Raw genomic sequence first — 14,455 nt, 5'->3', positions numbered from 1 at the left:
TGCCCCCGGGTTCAATCCCAAGTACCAAAAAAAAAAAAAAAGTAAATTGTAAATTGACCAGATTTGACCACATAATAAAATAAGCTTACATCTTGTCTCAAGAATTCTATCATAATTTTAATATAGAATGATTTAAATACATAAAAATTGAATTCTTGTTACATTATTTCTGCTATTTCAAAACACAGAAGAATTGTTAAACCCTCTTGTCCAATATGCATTTCATTATAAAGATAACTGCTATGATTTCAATATGATTTTCCCTTAAGGGAAAGCTTAGTCTTCAGGGTGGCTGAGTTGGGAGCCAGTAGAATACTTAGAAGGTGGAGCCTCATGGAAGGTCTTAGGTTACTGTGGATATGACTTTAAAAGGGACTATGGACTCCATTCTCTCTCTGGCTTCCTCTTTTGGTCATGTGGTGTCTTCTTACACAAGTTCCCACCATAATGTAGTGTAGCCAAGAGGGTCTTTACCATAACTGAGCCAATGCCAGCTTCATGCCTTTGTATCTGTAGGACCATGAATTAAACGAACCTAATTGCTTTATAAAATGACCATCCCTTAGGTATTTCATTGTAATAAGGAAAAACAGACTAATACAACCACTAGATTGTAAAACTTTCCTTAAGGGCATGTTTTCACTTTTGTTCAACCCTAGAACATTAGTTTCATTAACAATATTCGTCATTTTAAATACCACTTAATCATTGATTTATTGATTTTTCTATTAAAAGTTACAGCTAGGTATTGGTAAGAAAATAAGAAAAAAAGATGACAGGCCCATAAGTATAAGTTGCCAAACTTTCAAAAGATTGATTGACATAACCTAAGAAATCTACCAAACTGCATCTGGGTCTGAACATGATGCGACTGCTAAAGTCTCCTATGTTTAGGGAAACTTTATCTTCATCCCTGTTTTCCTTCATTTATTTGTTTGAGAGTTTATAGGTAAGTTTAACTCTTATGAATTATTACATCATACTTGGAACCAAAAGTGACATAAATAAATTTTCTGAAGAATGTTTATTCTTTGTCCTGGAAAAGAAATACAGAAGGGTATGTGTTTCTAGGAAAACTATTAGATAGCTCCAATAGTTAGAAAACTGAAGCCCTGTCCTGAGATTTCAGTGGATAAATAGGCCTCAGGAGCAGAATGTTATGGTCAGTGGACTAGAGAAAAACAGACTAACCAGAGAGAAATGTGTCAATGTTTTGTGCATTTGGGGGTATTTTTAGCCTATCATTCATTAACTTTACTTTATCGTTAACTTACTTCAAAATTTCCATGCTTTCTTATTGTACTTACATTAATAGGTGACCCCTTTACTGTGATCTTAAAAGTGCTCTTTACCTGCTCTTCCCTCTATTTTTTTTTTTTTCTGATTTTTCAAACCACTTGTCAGTCTCTGTGATTCAACTCTATCTCTGGTCGCTCTCTTCCTCAAATGTTAGCAGGATACATATTCACTCAGTGGATGGCACAGATTTTCTTATCTGGGAACTTTTTCCTATCCTGCTGTTCTAAGTTTCTAAGCATCCTTTACATTTCAATTTAAGAGAGCTGCCTTTGAACTTTACAAATTAAATCCCATTTCTATTATGCTTTAAAATGAGTATCCCCATATAGTGCATGCATTGTCACAATTGCAATACAATTGCTTTCCTTCATGTGGGAAGCCAAAAAATGTGTAAAATTATATAAAATTAAGAATTAACGTTTTAAGAATCCTTGACATATAAAGACAGCTGATCCAACAACAAATCCTTGTCTACAAACAAATTAACATGCAAAACATATTTCTTAAAAAAATGGCATTTAAAAAAACTAGAGCTGATACAATTGTAAAAGATGGAAAGCTTTTCCCTTAAGATGAAGAATAAGTCAAGGATATCTGTTCTCACTGCTATTCATCATTGCATTAGAGATCCAATCCAGGGCAATTAAGCAAGAAAAAGAAATAAAAATTCACCCAGATTGGAAAAGAAAAAAATAAAACTATCTCTATTTACAAATAACATGACCTTGTTTATTGAAAGACTGAAGAATCTACAAAATGACTATTAATCTAATAAACTAGTTCAGCAAGGTTTTATGGTATAAGATCAATACACATATGTATATAATATATTTTATGTAATGAACAATCTGAAATGGAATTGAAACAATTTCACTTATAATAGCATCAGAACAATAATAATTAGTAATATTTTTTTAAAAAAGTGCAAGTCTTATGTACTGAAAACTATGAACTTGGTGGAAGAAATTAAAGAAATAAACATCTAAATACAAAAAAAAAACATATTTCTTTACCTAAACACATATGTTTAACTATAGAATCTCATAAGTGAGAGGGGCATCAATATGTGCTTTATATTTCTCTACAAAATCTGTACTTTAAATAAAATGTCCCTCCTTTGTGCCTCCTAGTAATGGGATACTCATAAATTTTCTAATGTCTATTCTTTAACTGATACAATTCTTAGTTCTAAAACCTAATAAAAAATAATCCAAGTTCCCAAAGGTTAGGCACTCTTGATTTTACTGTTTTAGTAATCCTGGCAGCAACTAGTGACTAACCCTTAATATTCAATTTTAGCTTGGAGCAAAATTATATGAATTTTATCTCACAGTAATATGATTAGCTCATTTAATCAATGCTTTATCAACCTGCACACATCAAAAAGAGCAAATGCAAAACTTAATGAGAGATAATTTAACCGAACAGAAGTCTTTGTGTAAATGTATTTGTTCCTGGAAAACAATATAAGATGATGTTATTTGGGATGGGAATATAAGGCGTATGTCTCTTATTATCATCTTGCACAAATGGGAGGCATTACTCATGTGTATGACATTTCACTGCTTTACCCAGATATAACAGGTCATCCTTATAATAGTTTGCCATGAAATCACCAATAGTCAATCATCATTGGCAATTCTGACAGATCTGCATGAATCCCTGCTGAACATAAACCCTACCTGGGCCCCTGTTGCCATCTACTAAACTTTTTAATTACTAAAATTGGAAACTTTGCATAGCAATTGTGTATTACAGGTCAATATTAGAAGTCCTGCTTAGATCAGCACTTGAATAAAGTAAAGGGGAAAAGCAGGATTAAACTGGAAGATAAACCAAGCTCCACCCGTTTCCCACAGATTTTTCTATCAACATTACAAAGAATTTTGAAGAAAGGAGAATGATCCAGAAGGATTTCTCGAATTGAGGCAAGAAGGTTGACACTATGTACCCCTCAGTTTATCAGTCATTAGATGCCGGCCAACTGTAGGGTGTCCAAGACCATAGCAACACTTCCTCCCTGAGTCAGTTTCAGAAGGGAACTGACCACAGAGGGCTGACTTCAGGCATTGTTCCCAGGGTGTGTGGTAATAAGTCCTCACTCCTGGAGGGGTTTCTGAATGTGGGTAGGAGATCATGATGTCCACCACACACATACAACAATGAGAAGGAATCTCACAAATAGGCCTCAGGTGTAAATGAGCAATTAGTCTATAATACCGTTTGTATAAAATACAGAAAACTCATCATACAGTGATAGACTTCAGACTAGTGATTCCTGTTGAAGGTGAGTACACAGGAGAGATTATTTGTATCATTCCCTTTCTTGGTCTCAGGGCCGAGTACATGGTGCACACAGTGAATTTATGAGCATCATTTAAGCAGCATACCTGGGAAACCTTCCCAAGTGTATCTCCCAGGGCAAATGGAAACACTTTTAGTAGAGAGGCAGGATACATTGGTTTCAGGAAAAAAAAATGTTGATTTATCAATATATGTAGCTAGCATCTAATGTCTATCAATAATGTGTTTATGTACCTATTAGAAGTGAAAATATAGTATTTCTTTTATTTCTGCTTTTCATCGACACGTTTTAAAAAATGGATGTATTCAATGCTTTTTGTAGTTATGCATTTTTCATTCTTAGACACAGTTTTTGTCCTACTTAGTGTTTTTTTTTTTTCCATTCTATTTTCTAGTTTAAAGTAGGTCAATATCACAGCTGAGAAAAATTACACAGGATTAGAAGTTGTTCTAATTGAAAAGATGATCTCCAAACCTCTGAAACACATTTTATCCATTAAATACCATCTAGGAGTAAATATGAAAAAGGGAGTCCTTTGAATATTAAAGATGTGAATAACGTGCTATATTCATTTTCATGGATTCAGAAATCATAATATACATGTGTAATTTTATAAACATACATATTTATTTATTTATGTGTTTATTTAGTGCTGGGGATTGAACCCCAGGGATACTCTACCACTGAGCTACATCCCCAACCCTTCTTTAATTTTTTTCAAATTTTGAGGCAAGTTCTTGCTAATTTGTTGAGGCTGGCCTCAAAATTGCAATCCTCCTGTTTCAGCCTTCCGAGTTGCTAGAATTTCAGGCATGCTCTACTGCATCAAGCAAACACATACATTTTAGAGTCTGCATATAAACTGGAGAAAAAATACAAGAACATGATTTAAAGTTTCTGCTGTTATTCCAAAATGATAGACAGATACAAAAGAGATGATTATAATATCTCAGGGAATCTTAATTTAAAGTTTACTGACCCTTAACAGGAGAAGGGGGATGTGGCTGACATCTGTGTTAATATCAAAATATCATATTAATTCTCTAAGAGGTCAAACCATAGTGCAAGGACATCATCTATCTAGGATATAAATTTTTGCCTACTCTTGTCACACTCTCAGCTGAAACACACACACACACACACACACACACACACACACACAGAAATGGATTTGAGAAAAAATAATTGGTTGGAATAGCAGCAGAACCTTGTTGTTATATATAAACACAGTAGGTCCGCATGTTCATTAATACTATTGTATGTTTTTTCTGCAGCTGTCTTTCTTTTAAAATGCTCACCCCAGCTATTATTTTGATGCCCCTGCTATCTAAATTCTGTTTATATTAAATTAATTAGGGATCTTTAACAAATGCAAAGTCCATTTACTGACAATCTCATCATCAGCAATGATGGGGAATATTGCTAATAATCAACAAATCCTTAGTTACCCCAAATATACTTTCAAAATTCTTAATTCAGTACTCCAGCTAGGCACAGCCAATTGATCAATGCTATATTTTTAAATATGCTATTTTTTAAACAAATTTACTTTCAGAAATTCAGTATCTAGTTGAGAATAAATTATAAGTTTGGTTGTTAAATGTCATATATAGAGAATTCAGGATATTTGGTAACATTCTTATTTTAGAGCAGTGGATGTTGCAAATATTTATTAATTATTCTTTATCATGTTGCAAACATCCACCAGGTGTCAACACTGTGTAGCTCCTGGAGAGACAAAGATGAATAAGGACACCCCTGTGACCTTGAAGAATTCACAGTATCACAAGTGAGAAAATAAGCAACTAATTGTGAGACAATAATTTGGGCAGGGTATTGGTAGGCATGTGGTATAACAGATAGGCATGTGGTATAATGGTCTTATTAAAATTCTTATGAGACATTTTAAAGAAGTTACCCCAAAACTATCTAAGACAGTAGGTGAAACAATGAGTGAAAGAGAGAGAGGGAAGTCTAGGTTGGTCCTAGAGGCAAATAAGGAGTAAGGCCAGTCACACATTCAGGAAAACTAGAAAATGTAAAATGCTTTCTTGATCCTATGGGATTATATTCAGCATAGGAACTAAGAAGTCACTTTATTTAAAGCTCTGGTTCCATGTCAAAATGGTATTCCAACTCCCTTCCCCTGGACAAGTTGTATTTTTTTCCAGTTGCTGAAAAATTACATTCTACAGCTTTCTTTCTCCAGTATTGACAAATGGTTAAATGGAAAGGGAGGTCAAAAAAGAAAATCAATGCAATTTTACAGTCCTCATTACTAGGTCAACCGTGTCCTCACTGTGCATACTCAAGCTGGTTTCCTTGCTCTGAGTAAGGCTTTTAAAATGTTGCTTGCTGGCTGAACTGTCATCTCAGGGAGAGGAAAAAAATAGTTTTCAAAATCTATCTACACTACAAAAAAGTAAAGGCAAACCTCATGAACCGAATTTCTGATTCTATTTTTAATTATCACCATTAATACTAAACCAAACAAGAAACAGTGTTTGGTCATTTCCATTTAATTTTTTTAATGTAAAAATTTTCTGCTAGTAGGGTCTCTGGGGACAATCCATGTCAGATATGCTTTCTCCCTTTATTTCACAAAAATGGAAATTGTGACACGGAGAAGTCAAGTGGCTTGCCCAAGGTGACAAATGAAGCTAATGGCTGAGCATGAGTTTGGTCCTAATCAAATGTTTTTAGAAGATCAGACATTTGAATTTACAGGGTGAGTAGTTTATTTTGAATTACAGTTTGTTCTTCCTTTAAAAATAAAGGTGTTCCATATTAAAGCCTTTATATTACTATATTATTATACTCATTTATTAGCACCCATCTCTTTGCAAAAAGTTTGTGTTTGGGTGGCAGTATCTAGTTTTCATCCTTTAAAGTTAGCAAACCCCAACCCCATGGTTCTCAGCACAAGCTCACATTAAAATCACTTGGGGAGCTTTTTTAAAAAATCAATGTTCAGACTCTAGTCCTCAGAGTTTCTAACTTAATTGTTCTGAGATGGGATGCTTGCATCTATATATTTAAAATTCCTCCAGGTGTTTCTAATGCCAAATCAGGATGAAGAGCAACGGTTCTGACCCAGAATCACAATTGAGATCCCACTGTCCACAAATCTTATATTCATGTGCTATCAAAACCGGTAATTATTTGATATTTTGTGCACAGTGACTAATATTTAACTTAATCAAATATATTTTTAAGATAAATATTGTGTCACAATGATAAATTATAAACAACACTTTTTACAAAAAAATATGATAGAACCAAAACAATACTATTAAATATTGGCTAGATGCCATTGCTTATCTGAGATTATTATCCTGAAGTCTGCTTCTGTGTTTTATTCATAAATTAGCGCTAATTAGGGGAATGTTAAAGATTGCCACATGATAGCAAGGCACTCTTTCTGAAATAAATGAAAGGATTGTTTGATTAAATATGACTTTTTTTTTAAACGCCAGAATTTTGCAATCGAAAGTCATCTCACTTAATATCAATGGTAAATGTCCCCTATATGGAAAATTCATGTTTTGACCTCCAGGAGGATTTTTTTCTTTATTTGTGAACCTATAAATGTAACAGGACAATTTACCATGTGACTTGGTCTTTCTTGTTGCTCTCAACTGCATAACAGGCCATCCTAACTCTGTAAGGTAGATGCCTCTTTCTCTAGGTTTCATTCCCTGGGTAGGTGGCTTCACTTTTTTTTTTTTTTTTTTTTTTAGTTACACATGACAGTACAATGATCTTGACAATTCACACATTTTTTAGAGGAACCCATGACAAAACTTGGCTTGTCATATCCATTCCCCTTTCTTCTTTGTGTCCTCAAAGTCCCCCTCAATAAAGGAGACACTTGATAAAGGAGTCAGGATTATGTAAATTGGTTCATAGCTGGGTTTGAAGAATTCTGGGAAGGATTTGAATCTCGGAAATGAAATTGGCTCCATTCTACTTTTTTGTAACGGAGAACGTTTAATGAAGTAAGCCTCCAGTGACAATGAGGTGGCCTGGTTAATTTTTTCCTACTTATGAAGGGATCCCAATGACTCAGTCAAAAGTGTGAGAGAGGAGAGTGGTGACTTGGCTCAAGCATGTGACAGACAATGTGGAGGTGAAGGCTGGTGTTAGCTTATATAGCAAGGTGCGTGTCAGGTCTGTGTGCCTTACATTTGTATGCCTAAAGCTTTCAGAGGATGCATAAATAATGAAACTTTGCATCTAGAGAACCCTAGCCAGCTTTATCAAAGCACAATATCCTGTGGTTGCAGATGGTCATAGGATATGATAAACTCTTTCACAGGTCTATTTTTCTCACCTGTCTCTATTTTTTTTCTATTAGTCTGTAATGTCCCATTTATCTTTCTTCTCTCACTCCTCTCTGTTCTGTGTTTTAACTTTTGTTAGTTGTCCAAACTTCATCACTATTTCTTTCATGTACAAGTAAATGATTGATATATAAATTCCTCTTTTTTATTTTTGAAAAAGGTATATGTGGCATCTTTCTACCTTACTGTTCAGACCTGTTTTTTATCAGGTCTCCTGAATAGTTTCTCTTTCCCGACTTGGGAGCAGGTCTGCTTCAGGAATTCTGCTCAGATACACCGAAGGCTTGCTTGGGTGTATAGTTGAATGTTCTCTGACCTTGTAGGAAGTAAGGCAAACAAGTGTTAGTCAGCACAGTCCCTCTTATAATGGTGGGAACATATCTCATAACTACACTTCCTTTTCCATAATGATGAACTGCTGGGGAACCAGATGTCCCGACTATTGAACTTATTTAAGTGAGCATGCTTCACTAGGATATACAACAGAACTATTTTTAAGAAAGGGGACAACCTCACACCATTAACTATTGCTTCTTTTTTTTTTTTCATTCTAAATGTATATGTGGATGTGTGTGTGTGTGTGTGTGTGTGTGTGTGTGTGTGTGGTGAACACATCATGTTTATTACATATTTTTTAACTAGTTAACAATAGCATCATTTGTAAGCAAATTTGAGGACACTAAGGACAAAGAGTGAAAGTGTTTATATTGCTTTGGGACTAAATTAAAGTGGTAGTGTTCTTAGCTAAGACACAGGAAAAGGCAAGTTATTTATGGTAAATTTGATTGATTATATGAGTCAAAGAAAAAAGAGAGAGAATTTTTATCCTACTACTTAGTCATATGCTATCCAAATAGTCATTGCCCACTAACATGTTACTGTAGGGAAATAGAAAATATGGTTTTGCAATGGAGTACAGTGGTATAAATGCCTATATTGTATAAAATTTTAAACTAAAATGACAGCATTATCACTAGTAAAATTAAAAAAAAAATGAGGGTGTCCCTTTCAACTATTTGTATACAGTAAAGGAAATTGATAGGGAATGTCTTGTAAGGACCAGGCTCTGCTGAAAAATGTATATGTATAAAATATAGCTTTGCAATTATGTGAGAATTCTTTCACTTGGACAAAGAGCAGGTCTGTAGCATGAAGAAAAGAAACTCTATGTTTTTGTTTCTTATGAAGAAATTGCATTGCACCAACAATGCTCTTTCTTCTTTCTCCTTGCTGTCTACCTCTGAAATCCCCTTATCCTCTTTAACTTCTGATAGACAGACACAAATTGAATTACCAAATTTAAAAAAAAAAAAATCCTTTTAAACCTAGGCACAGGTAACCTCTCTCATCAAACACTGTCTCACCACTGCCATCTTGTGGACAGGATGCTATCATGCGGTTATTCGGACCAAATCAAGGACACCAAGTGGGTAGGTATCTTCCTAGTTATCAAACTCAGAACCTGGGAACCAGAGACCTCAGAAGGAACGACTGAGGCTTCTGAGGATGGCCTTCTATGGAGTGGCATCTCCTGCTTCATATATATAGGAGATATTTAGAGGCTAAACAAAATATTTACTATACATCAAGAAGTAGTATATATAAAAAGTTCCCATCATATTAAATCCACTATATTCACTATAATGTAATATGATGAGATAGAGTATCATAAGTTATTTTTAAATACTGAAAGACTTTATTCCCAAATATGGCTTATGGTTTGAAGGGGATAATAAGAAAACAGTAACTGTTATTTTTCACTTGTTCATACCTCTCATCCTCACTCATCTCAACTATTTGTTTTTCATTTTGCTTCCTATATAAAGGAATGTGTGTGTGTGTGTGTGTGTGTGTGTGTGTGTGTGTGTGTGTGTAATCTATATATAAATCAGGCAATTTAAATTTTACTATAATAACTTGCCTGGAGGGGGGGGACATACTGATTCCCTTTGGTCAATTGAAAACTTAAATCCATTGTCCTGAAATTCTGACTCCTCCATATGTCTTCAGTAAAATCTGGAGGCTGGAATTGCATTACAAATGTTAAATTCTACAGCAAAGTTTCTCAAGGCTACACCATTGGCACTTGCAGCACCATGAGTCTGTGGTGTGGTTTTGGTGGGGGTGAAGATGGGGCTGACCTTGACACAGTAATATATTTGGCAGCAACCTAGTTTCTACCTACTACTATATGCCAATCACATCTTCCCTCCTAGTAAAACAACCAAAAAATGTCACCATACTTTGCCATATACTTTAGGGGTGAGGGTGTGGTAGGAAGTAAGTCATAGCCAGTTGACAACCTTTGCCTTTAGGAACTAAACTGCCAGCTGCATTCATAATATAGCCTATTCTAGTCCTTATTTTCCTGAACCCATCTTAACGTTTTTATTCACATCTTTCTCTCCCCTCCAATGCAGAAATACTTCAAAAGTTCTTGAAGATCCATAGGCGCCCATAGTTCTTTAATACTTAATCTTTGGTTATATGTTCTTGGAATATTTTCTCCCTTATTAGACATAGCTTTCTTATAACATAATTAATTCTCCTTCGATGTTTTCTTCTCTATAGATCAGCATTTCCCACATTTACCAAAATGTATTTCATGGTATTCTGACACCAGTTATTTTGTATTTTGTGTGTATGTGTGTGTGTGTGTGTGTGTGTGTGTGTGTGTGTGTGTAAAGATTCTTACAAAGTTAAAAGAGGGGCAAACAATATTCCCATTATGGATTTTCATATGTCCATTAAAATAACAAAATCTGCGGGAGTTTTTCCTTTTAATTAATCCAACTGTTTGATGGGTCCTTCTTATTTCAGCTAATTTTAATGCCTCAATAAATAAATACATAGTTCAGAGGGCTTTGTTATGTTAAAGCATACTCGATTCAATCTTTGTTCTCTTGGCATTTGAAGAGTTAGTAGGGTCTTTTCATTTAATCTCATGGTAATTTTATATGCTATTGACCCGGGAAACTGAGCAAGGATAATCCTGGTCACTGATAGCATAACACAAGTTTTGATCGGTGACTCAATGTGTTGAAGGTGCCACAGTCACAAGTGAAGTGAAGACCGAGAAGATATGGGGTATGAAATTTAAGAGGGCACCTGAGATTGTCCTCCATGTGAAAAGAAAAAAAGAAATGTGCAGATCATGGTGTGTTAGTAAAATAACTAGGCCTGGTGTCCAGTTTTTGTTTGTTTGTTTTTGATTAAAAATCTGGGTATGTTTGGGTTAATTTTGTAAAATCTTAAGAAGAGTTTCACCATCTCTAACAGAGAGATTGGAAACTTTAATTCTTAAACTTTTCTGAACTTTTATACTCCTTGACCATATACTGGATGCTGGTAGAATTGAGAAGGAAGTCTAGTTGTTGGGTGTGATTCTGTACTTCTTGATTGTTCAGGTTTTCAGTCTTGATGAAGTGTTGAATGGTATGTGTTGTGCTTGTGGGAGGATCCACTTTACACAAAATAAGTGGTACTTCTGAGCAGATATAGGAGAGAGGGGTTGTGGATAGAGGAAGTCCTAAGAGATGTGGTATTTGCAGGTGCTGAGTGAATTCTGAATTGGCAGGATACAAGGGAAACTTGGAAAGCAGCTATTTTTATCTTCCAGGACTCTCATCTCTCCATTTACATGTGCAACCTCTATTTCTTACCTATACTTACTTTAAAAAATAGGTATTTGGCTACTAATATTGAAGTGGAAGCCACTAATGCTAGCTTAAAGGGAGATTTATTATGTCAAATTAAGACTAAAGCTTTAAGCTGCAAGGGAAAACCATTTCTGGTGAATTCTGGAAGTAAATAGAAAAAATATATATTTGGGGAGTAGAAAAAATCTCTTCTACTGCTGAGATCAGGAATTATAACATAGGGAGGAAATGTCTATATATCCTGTGTTTATTTAGGATGCAACCCCTGTTTCTATTTCTGCCCAGGGACATAGAAAATAGGACACAATACATCCTTGGTGTCACATGCAATTATTACCCTGGTGAATTGCTAATGAAGCAACTACAGCTCCAAAGAAACATTTTAAATAAAACCCAAGAATACATCAGATCTTCACAAATTGCTCTTATAAATTAGTAAATGCATACACAGGCATTCGAAAATGAAAATGAACTCTGCAAGCAAGCAGAGTTCCTGTGCAGACTCCTTGAGGTGTGGGGAATGAAGCCAGCAGGGAGTCTGGTATTCATGGAAGTCACAGGGCTCCTTGGTGCCTGGGTAAAAGATGTGAAGAAAGGAGGAATTTAAGTTCAGTTTTACAGGGAAACACATTGACATGGGAATATGAAAGGTAGGACCTGCAGTGTGAGCAATTCGTTCTCAGGAATGGGCCAAGCTGGTGTTTGAAAGACAGCCAGGATTTTCAGAGGCAAAAGAGGGGGAAAAAAAAGAGTAGCTCAGATAATGAAAACAGTTGGAATAAAAGCAAGCAGGTGGAAAAGAAGACTGAGAGAAGGGAAGAGTGCTCTAAGGGAATACAAGATGCCAGGAGTTGTTTCCTAAAGGTGGAGCTACAGAGTGAATTTTTTCCTTAATATTATTTGAAGAAATGTTTGCATTTTAAAGTATAGTTCCTAGACTTTTATAACCAAATATATAGAAGTCCATAAGTGAACCAGTTAGAAATAGGGAAATGAGAGAACCACACAAGATTATGTCTCAATGTTTTTTTCCACAATATTTTCTATTGGTGCATTGTGGTTTTACATATTGATGGTATTTGTTGTTACATATTCACACATAAAACATATTGATAGGATTTGTTGTTGAGTATTCATACATACACAAATTTAACAATATAATTTGGCCAATATCACTTCCAAAGCATTTTCTCCTTCCCTTCCTCTCACACCTTGGTTCCTTTACTCTATGATCTCCCTTTGATTCTTAGGAGATCTTCTTCCAATTTTGTTTTACATTTTTTCTGTCTAGTTTCTGCATACGAAAGAAAACACAGGACCTTCACCTTCTGAGTTGATTTAGCATGATGGTCTCTAGCTCCATCCATTTTCTTGCAAATGCCATGATTTCCTTTTCCCTTGTGGCTAAATAAAACTCCATTATGTATACAGGTGTCTTAACATTTTGTTTTATGTTGAAAACTCCTTCAGACCAAATCTTTCACAGCTGCAACAAACTGGGTGGGCAAGTAAAATTCAAAGTGATTCCCTAGAATAAACTCTAGAGTAAAAGTCTAGAACAATTATGTCTCATAGAAATATAATGCAAGACAATAATCTGAGACGTATATGTAATTTAAATTTTATAGCAGTCATATTAATAATGGTTTAATATTTGTAGAGGTGAAATTAATTTAATGATATCTTTTATTCAATAAACTATATAAAATATTTTCTCTCCATTAAATCAACATTAAAGTATTAAGATGTTTTACACTTGTTTACAAACTAAGTTATTGAAATCCAGGGTATATTTTTTATAGTGGCATATATAGATTTGAGCTGGTCCCATTTCAAATACATTCAGTGCTTGGTATCTGTAGGGGATACCAAATCCACAGATGTTCAATTCTTTCATATATAATGGCTTAATATTTACATACAACAAAATTATATCTACCCATGAGTTTTAAATCATCTCTAAATTACTGATAATGTATAATACAATGAAAATGCTAAGCAAATAGTTACTATACAGTATTAAGAAATAATGGCCAAAAAGAGTCTATGCATGTTCAATGTAGACACCATTGTTTTTCTGAATTTTTTTAAAATTTATAATTAGTTAAATCTACAAATGTAGGATCTGCAAATAGAGAGGGCCAACCGTCCTCAATAACCACATGTGGTTATTGATTTCCCACTGCACAGCTCTGGAACAATCAGTCTCAAAATTTGGTTGCCAGACCAAAGCACCAGTGTCATCAGAGCATGTTAATTGCTAAAATTCTTGGGCCATACCCTAAAACTGTTCATCCTAAATAACTGGGGTGCCAGGGAGCCTAGCAATTTTATTTCAATAAGTATACCCATCATTCTGATGCACTACATTTTGAGACACAGTACTATAAAACATTGGTGTAGAAAGTGTGGCTGTGGACCATTGATGAAAGTACCCCTTAAGAGCCCATTAGAAATGTGCAAAACCTATGCCTGCTAAATCACACTGCATATTTACCATGAAGTCCAGGCAAAATATGTGAACACAAAGCTTTGGACCAGGAGTTCTCAATCTGATAGTACAATTTGACAACTGGGAATGATGTTAAAAATATATATGCCTATTGCACAGTAGAATAGGAGTGGGCCCAAGGCCCTTTATTTTCTTTATATTGCTTGCATGCTTTTGTGGTTGTTGTTTATAACTCACAAATCATTATTGTGAATAGTGAAACTTGAGAACAATTGTTCTAGAATTACTGTTTGCCAAAAATATAAAATAATTCAATTGTAAATGCATTGATCAATATTTTTATTTTAATCTTAAAAGAATTCCAAATATATGACAAAGTTGGAAAGGCTTAAAATGA

The sequence above is a fragment of the Spermophilus citellus genome (genome assembly GCF_964194105.1).
Source record: "Spermophilus citellus genome assembly, chromosome: 18".
In the NCBI taxonomy this organism is placed as follows: domain Eukaryota; kingdom Metazoa; phylum Chordata; class Mammalia; order Rodentia; family Sciuridae; genus Spermophilus; species Spermophilus citellus.
The sequence above is the reverse complement of the archived record's forward strand: the minus strand, read 5'-3'. Positions refer to the sequence as shown.